Here is a 9,587-nt window from a genome sequence, read left to right on the forward strand (position 1 = left end):
GACAGTCAGTTTATAGCTTATTCAAATTTGTTAGCCTTATTAGGGATCGTAAATGATACAAACCTGCCTGGTTTTGGTCTGAAACATTCCATTGTTATCATTTTAGTTAATTTAACTGACATAATATTCACAGTAAATTTAAGTTAGACCTGATCTGTGGTGAGCAGCCTAACTGCATTTTAAGTGAGAGCTACCTCATTTTATTGCTAGCGTTTAAAAACTTGTTTGACTAAATATACAGAAAACCTTATTGTCTCTCATATCTAATCATTTTGAAAAAAGAATTTGACAGATGGTCATGACTCCTAGTTCATGGGCTCGCAGCTTGACTAGCCATGCTATCATCCAGCAAGACTTATTTGTCTCTATATTTTTTTCTTATTTTCAAAAGACAATATTGAACGTAAGTAAAACAGACAAACCTCCTTCAATAATGCGTCCAGAGTTAATTTTTTTGCGTTAAAAGTGTTAAAACTATTTATATGGTTTTGTTGAGCAAGATTTGATTTTTCTATATGTTTGTGTACTACAGGTATTTACAAATATTTAAAAAATAATCAAAAATAAATCTTTTTAAATTTCGTTTAAAATAGCTATTATAAAACTCTAATTTTGTAATCTTGTTCAAAGCTCTAACAAAAAACTGTTAATTAAATTGCTTCGCAAAAATTAATTTTGTACTGGTCTTGAACATAAAACATTCTGCTTTTCAGACCCCCACCCACCCGCTCGCGCTACTCCACCACATTCCGTATCCCTAAAATAACCTTTAGTACCATAAGAGCGGTGTTCCGTCATGTTAAAAAAATGCTTCCATAAGGGCGGAGTTATAAGAGCAAACTTACTGTAGTATATTTAAGACATGTAGAGCAACAAATAGAAAAGCAGGTGATTGCTTTGCAGGCCGCTGCAACAAAAACTTGAATATATTATTATGTATATTATTATGTACGCATTGCACCAAGTTTACAAAATAAAAATTCACAAACTTATATATTTCCATAATGAAAAAGCTTAGATTAAGCTAACTTTGCACTATGTATATATCAACTAAATAAATGCTTTGTTTAGCTATTTATTAAATAGCCATGGCTAATAGGTATATAAACTAGGTCTGAAAGGCAACAGTGCAATACATACTATGAGAGTGAATAAACTCACTTGTTATAGCTTGTGTTTTATTCATAAAGAAACGCAACACAAACAGAAGCCCAAATACATTTCATTATGTACATGGCATGCTATTCACCATCAATCACTATAGATGTTTACGTTGTTTTTTACCAAGATAAATATTCTTTGACTCACACAGACTAAAGTGGTTGTAGAAAGCTTTCTGATAATGGCGGCTTGATAAATCTGATAATCCTTTTATTTAAAAAATCTGATAAAGCTTTCCCATGCTGCGCTTCCAATAATGTCACCAAACACCTTTGGTTCAAATTTCATTTGCTTTGTAAAAGCCAGCCTTATGCACCATCTGATTATAAACTCAATAATTTTTCTTCACAAGCACCAACCACTAATGACAATTGCCATTTATTGGCACCAATAAACACATTCACAGACTGTTGTTGAAAAAACAGTGTAGCAATTTTATGTAAAGAAGAGAAAATTCTGAGTAACACCAGGTTTATTGTTAGTCATATATCTAATAAATTTATATACTGTGATATTGTAGCATGGCCTGGGTGCACCAGTGCCAAACACTACGCTGGGCTAACAAGCAAATCATGTTGCTATAGGGTGCTATAGTACAGCGATGGCTGTGCAAAGTCTATGTCAAGGCATATGTCTGCATATGAAGCAACAGGAAATCAAGACCTATGGGTGTGCACAAGTTTGACACCGTTGGTCGCACAGGGAAATTTCGAGGCAAAAAGATGGCACATTGCACGAGTGCTTTACTTCTAAACAGCGGTATTGAATCACGATGCAAAGAAAGTAAAACAGCTGTTTTCATGATGACACTGCGTCACCATATAGGGATGCGTCGCTACGTTACCGCTATATAAAACCCTAATAAACATGGCACCCATGTTATCTATTGATGTCATCTGATTGCTTCCTTGTGTCTATCAGTTGTTAACTGTTGTCAAGTATAACTTTTTGATAGCCGGTTTCAGCCTGTAATAAACCTGCAAAAATTTTATTTATGGCCTGCATCTAAATACCCTTAACGATGATCTGTGTTATTAGATATCTGCTGTCTAAAATACTCATATGCATTTTCAATATCCCTAAACATTCATTCAGTAATATTAATAATAATCCATTATAATATAGAACCCTATAAGAGAGAATAACATAATATAGTATTGTGATGAAATTACGTAGACAGGCTATACATTAGCGAGCCTTCAATATAACACTGTTTGTCAAATCCAAGTCTTTGCCTTTTCTGAGAGTTAGCTTCTCATGGAGTCCTGCAAAGTTATTGATGGCCTGTGTTCCGCAGTTGTTTGTCAACAGTAAGCAATAAATGTATCGTTATTTTTTGTGAATACTGGCTTATAACAAAACTAAAGCTAAAGTAATTAGAAAATTTCTTGCTTTTCTTGTTCTTTAAGAAAAGCCAAGGCATTAAAGGAGAAAGATAGCTTTTGTGCCAAGTGACTAGACATTTGTTTGATATATATTGTACTTGCTGTATGCTGTATATTATCAAGAATGTAGCTGCTAATTTGCTCATTTTGCTTGATATTTTTCTACGTAAAGTTCGGAATGCGTGTGTTTGAGTAAGTAAGTTTATCTCTTCTTATGGCTAGTATTGATTTGTTAAAGAATATCTCGTTTTATTGGTCTGTACACCGTCTTTTACTTTGGCATGCTTGTTTTACTCTTGCACTTACGATTAATCACAAGTGTTACTGAGTCATTGACTAAAGCGCATAGTTCACGAATACAGCCATATTTATATAATCAAAGTTGTAGGATCAGCCAACTTGTCATACATCCCACATACCAGGGTTTGCAAGTGCAGTAATTTGCTATATTGGCGAGAGGAACACGTACAAATTCACTACTGTATAACATAATAATGTGATATTTAATATTTGGTGTTGAAAATACTCAGATCGCATCTTCAATCTGCCTTATCAATCATATATATAGTAACAATATTAATATTTATCTGTTTTAATAAAAAAAAGGAATTTTTTTTAGTTTTTTCAGCTCTTCGATTGTTTCCCTATATAACGATGCCTCTATTTCATATATTGCAAAAAATTGTATTTTTGTTTATGTTAATGCAAGCTTTAAAAAACAAAGAAAACTTGATCAATTTTATATTTAGTTGCCTTTTGAAATGTGTACATTTGAAGCAATGACGATGAAATAAAAGTACATTTATTACCAATTTATTTAGCAAAATTCACCAGTAAAATTGAGCTTGGAAAGATAGCCTAAAAGTTTCCTCAGCATTACCAATTTATGATATTCAATAATCATAGAATGAGTTCTATTGATGGATTTTTTGTGCAATTATGACACAACCACTGATGGGCAAAAATTCCAACTTGAAAAAAATAAACTTTGAGTTAATTAAATCCCAAAGCAAAGATTGTTTTAAAAAATACGTTACATGTTGCTTTAATGTGTTTCTCTATTGAAGCAAAAATAAAGATTTGCAAAAGCTTCTCAAAAATCTTTAAAAATCTCTAAAAATGGAATGTGGCGTTGGTATAAAAGTTCTGTTTTGGTACTGTTTGATAGCAAGCGTTTTTACTGGGTTTATTGGCAGAGTCTGTAAGGAATCCCTTTGAATTTGAGATGAACGGTCAAAAAGAAACTTTGACCTAATTTCTTATGACAGAGCAACGTGACCAGAGCCGGAGAGACCAACCCCATGGCCCCAGCATCACTGAGCCGAGCCTTCGCACTCTCAGAGAAAGGTCGGTTACCGATGAGCCAGCTAGGTTGACCAAATGACAAACAAAGAAAAGGGCATGGCCTATCCTTTTTCTTTTTATATCACATATTGATATAAAAAGAAAAATAATGCTACTGTTGATGAGCGCTAGCGCCGGCTTTCTGCATGGTTGTATTTTGTATGCACACACATTGGATTCGTGTGTTCATATATATATATTTTTGTTACAAAATATTGATAATCTGGTGGTTAAACACTCGGTGTGTTTATTTATGTTGCTCATTTTGTAGAGTTGCTCATCTTTCTTTACAGTTAAGATGGCTGTATTTGCATCTATTTTAACATTGAACTCAGCTCTATAGCAGTTTTTTCTCATCAGGTGGTCGCGGATTTTTTGTTTATATGAAATTTTTGTCTGAGAGTGGTGCGTTACTAAATATGGAATAACTAACTACTGTTGGTCCTTGGTGTCAGTTCAGAGCAGCTCTACAGAATTGACAAGTGCTGACGCAATGCTAGTCCGTTGTTTTAAAATTTTTTTAGCATAATGCAAGTCTGATAAGTTTCCACTAAATGCCTAAAGCACACATACGTCTTATAAAGGGCCTTAAAACATCAGTATTTTCTTTTTCTTAATGGTTTGTCATATATTTTTACTTATGTATTGTTACATTTTCTTTACTGGTTGGTAGAGTTTTTGATTTACTGAATTGATCAACTGATGGGCAAACTTTATAGTAACTTTACACAACTCTTTAAAATAAACATTAGAGCAAGTAAGGAAACTTTCATGCTAATCAGCTGTTATAAAGTAACCAAATGACTTGAGCACAAGGCAAATATATACATTTTATAATTACATAGTTATGTAATTTCAATCCAGAATACATGTAGTTCTATCAATCAAGGGTAAACTGACATGACACCAGTATATTCAGTCATGTATATGATAGCAGCCCATAATAGTTCTATCAACAATGCCTATACCAATGTGACAGCAGTGTATACATTTATATAATAACAGTTCAAAATAGTTCTACAAATTAGCACTAAACTGATATTACACCATTCTATACATGTATAATAGCTGCAGTCAAGAAAAGTTCTATTAATCAAGGCTATACCAATGTGACACCAGTCAATTTATATTCTATTGTTCTTTGTATCTACATTTTTCACAGTATGTCTGTATTCTGGTTACAGCTATTCGAATCTTGGAATAAAAAATTTGTACAGAAGAAGATTTGATCTCAGACCATACCACTCACCAGTCTAACCCTCTACCCAATAGGCCACAGAGAATGAGTTGATAGTTAGCCTACATAAGTCGCTATATGGGAGCACATAACCAATGGCTTTGCATTGGTTATGGGATTTATGGGTTATGGGATAAATGATTATTTTATGTACATGTAGAAACACTTTTTATTACCCAGGCAATGCCGGGTAGTACAGCTAGCACCAAAGTCATTGTAGGTACCTATACTTATTAAGGTTGATATAGTATTTTGGTACTGTTTAAATGGTGATGATTTTTACCGGGAGGTAATTGCATTGGACAATGGCTATGGGTTTCCATAGCACACAACGTATGTCTGTCACAAATGATATTTTTACATGCCAACACTGAAACAAACTGAAATCATATAATTGTGTACCAAATATTTTTTGCTTGTAATTTTAGCAAACTAGACTATATTTAGCCATTACTCTCTAGTGGTTTCACATTTGCATTTAAACACGTTTACATTTATATTTTGCCTTCTATTTTGTTTCAACAAAACACTTTTTCAATTTATGAAATTCTAAACTTACAGTTGTTTGACAACCTTTACAGTTGTTTTATTTATTTTGATTTAGTGGTTTTGCACAAAACCATGTCTTCATGATATGAAGTTTGAAACTTACAGTTTTTGACAAAGTTCAAAAACCTTTACAGTTGTTTTTATTTTTTCTCTTAGTTTATTTCAACTACACAAAATACTTCTTTCATGATATGTAGTTTGAAAGTTAGAGTAGCAAATTCCGTTATATGTTAAACACAAATCTATTTCCTGTCCTAAAAAAACTTTTGATTACCCTAGGCAACGCCGGGTAGCAGAGCTAGTACATGTATATAATACCGGTCTGGAATAACTTAATCAATTAAGGCTATACTGATATGACACCAGAATTTTATTTTAAATGTTTGACAGAGTCTACCTGAATCTGAAAATCTTTTATTTTTGATGTACCATCCTATACAATAGAGTATCAACTGAATTAAAGAGAGGCTCAACTCAGCATTTCATTTTTCTTATCATATTATCATTTGAATTATCCAATTACAAGTGTTGCTTGTCCTACATGCATTCTATTGGCTATTACTAAGTGATGTACCAGCATGACACTTTATTACCCATTTGCTAGTTTTAAGCTTTTAGGATAACTAGCACGCTGGCAAGTCTTCACCTCATGTGAGGTCATCGATTGTAATCATTTTCTGTGCAATTACCTCATGACTTTTCAAAGTGGTTCAGTTAGCAGTGTGCCTAAACGCAAAACTTTATATCTGAGTTGAATTATTACTTCATTTTTATTATTCATTTCTTTTCTTCAACGCTCCAAGCATAGCTTCGGATAGACAAAAAGACACAACCTTTCAAGGAGTAAACAAAACAATAAATAAAGAATAAAAAGTCATCTACAGTTATCTTTAATTCTGTAGCTGTCTTCACTCTTTTGAAAAAAAATTGTAAAGTTTGTGTGAAGCTGGAAATAGACAAACAACTACTTTTTAAATGTCTGTTTTATTGCACTAAAGACGTTTTTTTATTCATAGCTACCCAAAAAGAAATTTTTTACATAAAAAATCAAATATTGGTGCAATTCAAATCACATGAGAATCAATTTACACAAAGAGATATTTTCTTTGTTGTAGTACACATTAAAATATTTGAAGTAGTTTTACTTTAACAGCCAATCAATCACTTGTAGACAGGAAACCAATTTTTTAGCATTTGTTCTGACAGACTGACATTCTTTAGGTACATCTAATTATTACAAGTAAGACAATTTTTTTCTGTCAACGTATTATTGCGCAAAGCCAAGTTATTGCATGTGCTTTAATATTGCAGGCTTGTAGTTTTATATCAACTCATGCTATTAACTATGTCATTGACCCCAAATATAGTAATCAAACCTTTCAAAAATTATTTCTTAACAGGGGCATCGTAACGTGTGGTCGCATCAATAAAATAATCAGCGTGCGCTATAGCTATAGCTAAAGTGACAGATATACAGACATACTTTGAGAAACCTAAATGCAGATTATTAAAGTTTTTAAAAAAATTTAACTAACAAATAAAAATTGGCAACTTTTTTATTTGTTTGATTTACATTATTTTGATGTTTTTTATATATATTCTTTTCATTTTGTTTTACTATTTTTGTATGGCTGAATTTTTTAAAAACATTACTGTTTGGAATGAATTAGTTGCTGATAAAGAAATACATATATACATATACATGTATATACTTCTTAATACATATATATATATATATATATGATTATATATAATTATGATATATATAATTATACTAGATATACGACTAAACGTTGCCCGAGTAATAAAAAAGTCTTTGCGCAGAAAATGTATTTTTATTCAACATGTACAATATTTACCATTCTAACTTTTAAACTTTATATCATGAGTGAATATTTTTGTGCAGTTCAAATGAATTATGAAAAATAAAATAAATTTATAAATAAAACTAAAATTATGAAAAAATAAGTTAAGGTTTTTAAGCTGTTTCAAAAAACTACAAATTTTAAACTTCATAACATGAAAGAACTGTTTTATTGAAATAAATTAGAAGAAAAAATTAAACTGTACATGTGTTTAAATGTAAATGTGAAATCATTACCAAATAGGTAATGGCTAAATATAGTCTGTTTTGCTATGATTACGATGAAAATTCACTTGTTACACGATTATATGATTTTAGTTTTTTCAGTGCTGGCATCATAATATGAAAATATGGTATAGACGTATTGAGTGGTATAGAAACCCATTGTAATTATCTAATGCAAACACTCCCTGTTAAAAATCAACATCATTAAAAAATAGCATGTTAATAATATGTAAATAGACAAACAATATGTTAACTTTAGTAACTATCGTAACCTAAAATAACCTTAGTGCATTTGTGGTTATGATTTGCAAAAAAATGTAACATTACAATTTACTGAGTGCAGAGTTTTTACCTTCATGACAGACGTGTAACATGAGTGTTGAATCTAACTTAAATGAATTTAGCTTCCACTTAAATTCTAGCATTTTAGCTTAAATGAATTCTATCTCTAATGTACTCAAACTCGCTTTTACTGTAACGGATGACGCTGAACTGATATATGATCACCAAAGTTTAATTTGGAAAAATAATTGTACGTAGTTGATATCTTATGCCAGAAAACCAAACTTGCTCTAGTATGGCCAAGGCAAAAAAGCATCATGTTTCGTGAACTTAGGCCAAAAATATTTTATAACAGGGACATTATACCGCGTCGTAGCAATGTATCAATTAATATGTCATTTAGTGTGTGCAGTCAAGAAAAATGTATTTGGCATATGATATGAGGGCTAAAATGCTAAGTACTGTGTAGCTCCATGGTTAAATGTTAGGTTAGCAATCTGTGGCAATGATTCCCATAAGTTCAAATCCAACAAGAATTGAGTTTTTCATTCCAAGATTTTAATAGTTCTAGCGTGGCAGTCCCTGGTATATATATATATATATATATATATATATATATACATATGTATATATATATATATATATGTATATATATATATATATCTTTAGAGACTATTTAAACTGGATAAGTTTGGAAAAGGTTTTTCAGAGATTTTTATTCAGATAAAAAATGTTTGTTATGTAAGTACAGGACACTTAAGACAATTCCCTATATGGAAGTAAGAATTTTAACTTTGCTAAGAATCTTATGGTTCCGCTTGAAGAATGCGTGAAGCCATGTGTTACTTATGACATCACCTCATTTTGTCAGTATTCTTTGAGCTTTGCAGCCGGCTGCCTCGCATCTACAAGTTAGTAGTTATTTATTTAATTTTGCATATTTTAATAGCTGTTCAAACAAGCCTAATTTTATAGAATAAATGTCCATAATAGGTTTTACCGTTTGGTTTAGGGTGGCTGTTTCTGTATATAGGAAATATCATGTATTTTAATACTTATAGATAGATAAAAACTAGATAGATTGATAGATATATATGTATATATGTAGATAGATATGAACTTCACTATTACCTGCCAATGCTTTTCAAGGTAAATTAAGCCAGCAAACAATAGTAAAGTAAAGAAAGATAAAGTAATATTATGACTATTGGAAAAAAAAAATTTTTTCATATCCCTATTCTATAATGGGATTTGTAAAGTAATAGTGTTGAAGGCAAAAAGGAATTGGAATACTTGTCTTAATTTTATTGTATTTTAATTTATGCAGAGTAATCCCCACTCGGAAAAGAAAGAGCTCCTACTAAAGAGCTACAAAATGGCATCTGTAAGTTATTGAGCATTTTATAAAAGTGTTACGATATTCATATTGAGCAAGCTATAGGCATGTAGACTCGCCATGTTTAGAGTGTTTTGTTTAGAGTTTAGAGTGTTTAGAGTTTTTTCTATTTCTTAAACTTTAATAAACTTGTGGAGAATTCTA

Source organism: Watersipora subatra, chromosome 8 (assembly GCF_963576615.1).
Source record: "Watersipora subatra chromosome 8, tzWatSuba1.1, whole genome shotgun sequence".
In the NCBI taxonomy this organism is placed as follows: Eukaryota; Metazoa; Bryozoa; class Gymnolaemata; order Cheilostomatida; family Watersiporidae; genus Watersipora; species Watersipora subatra.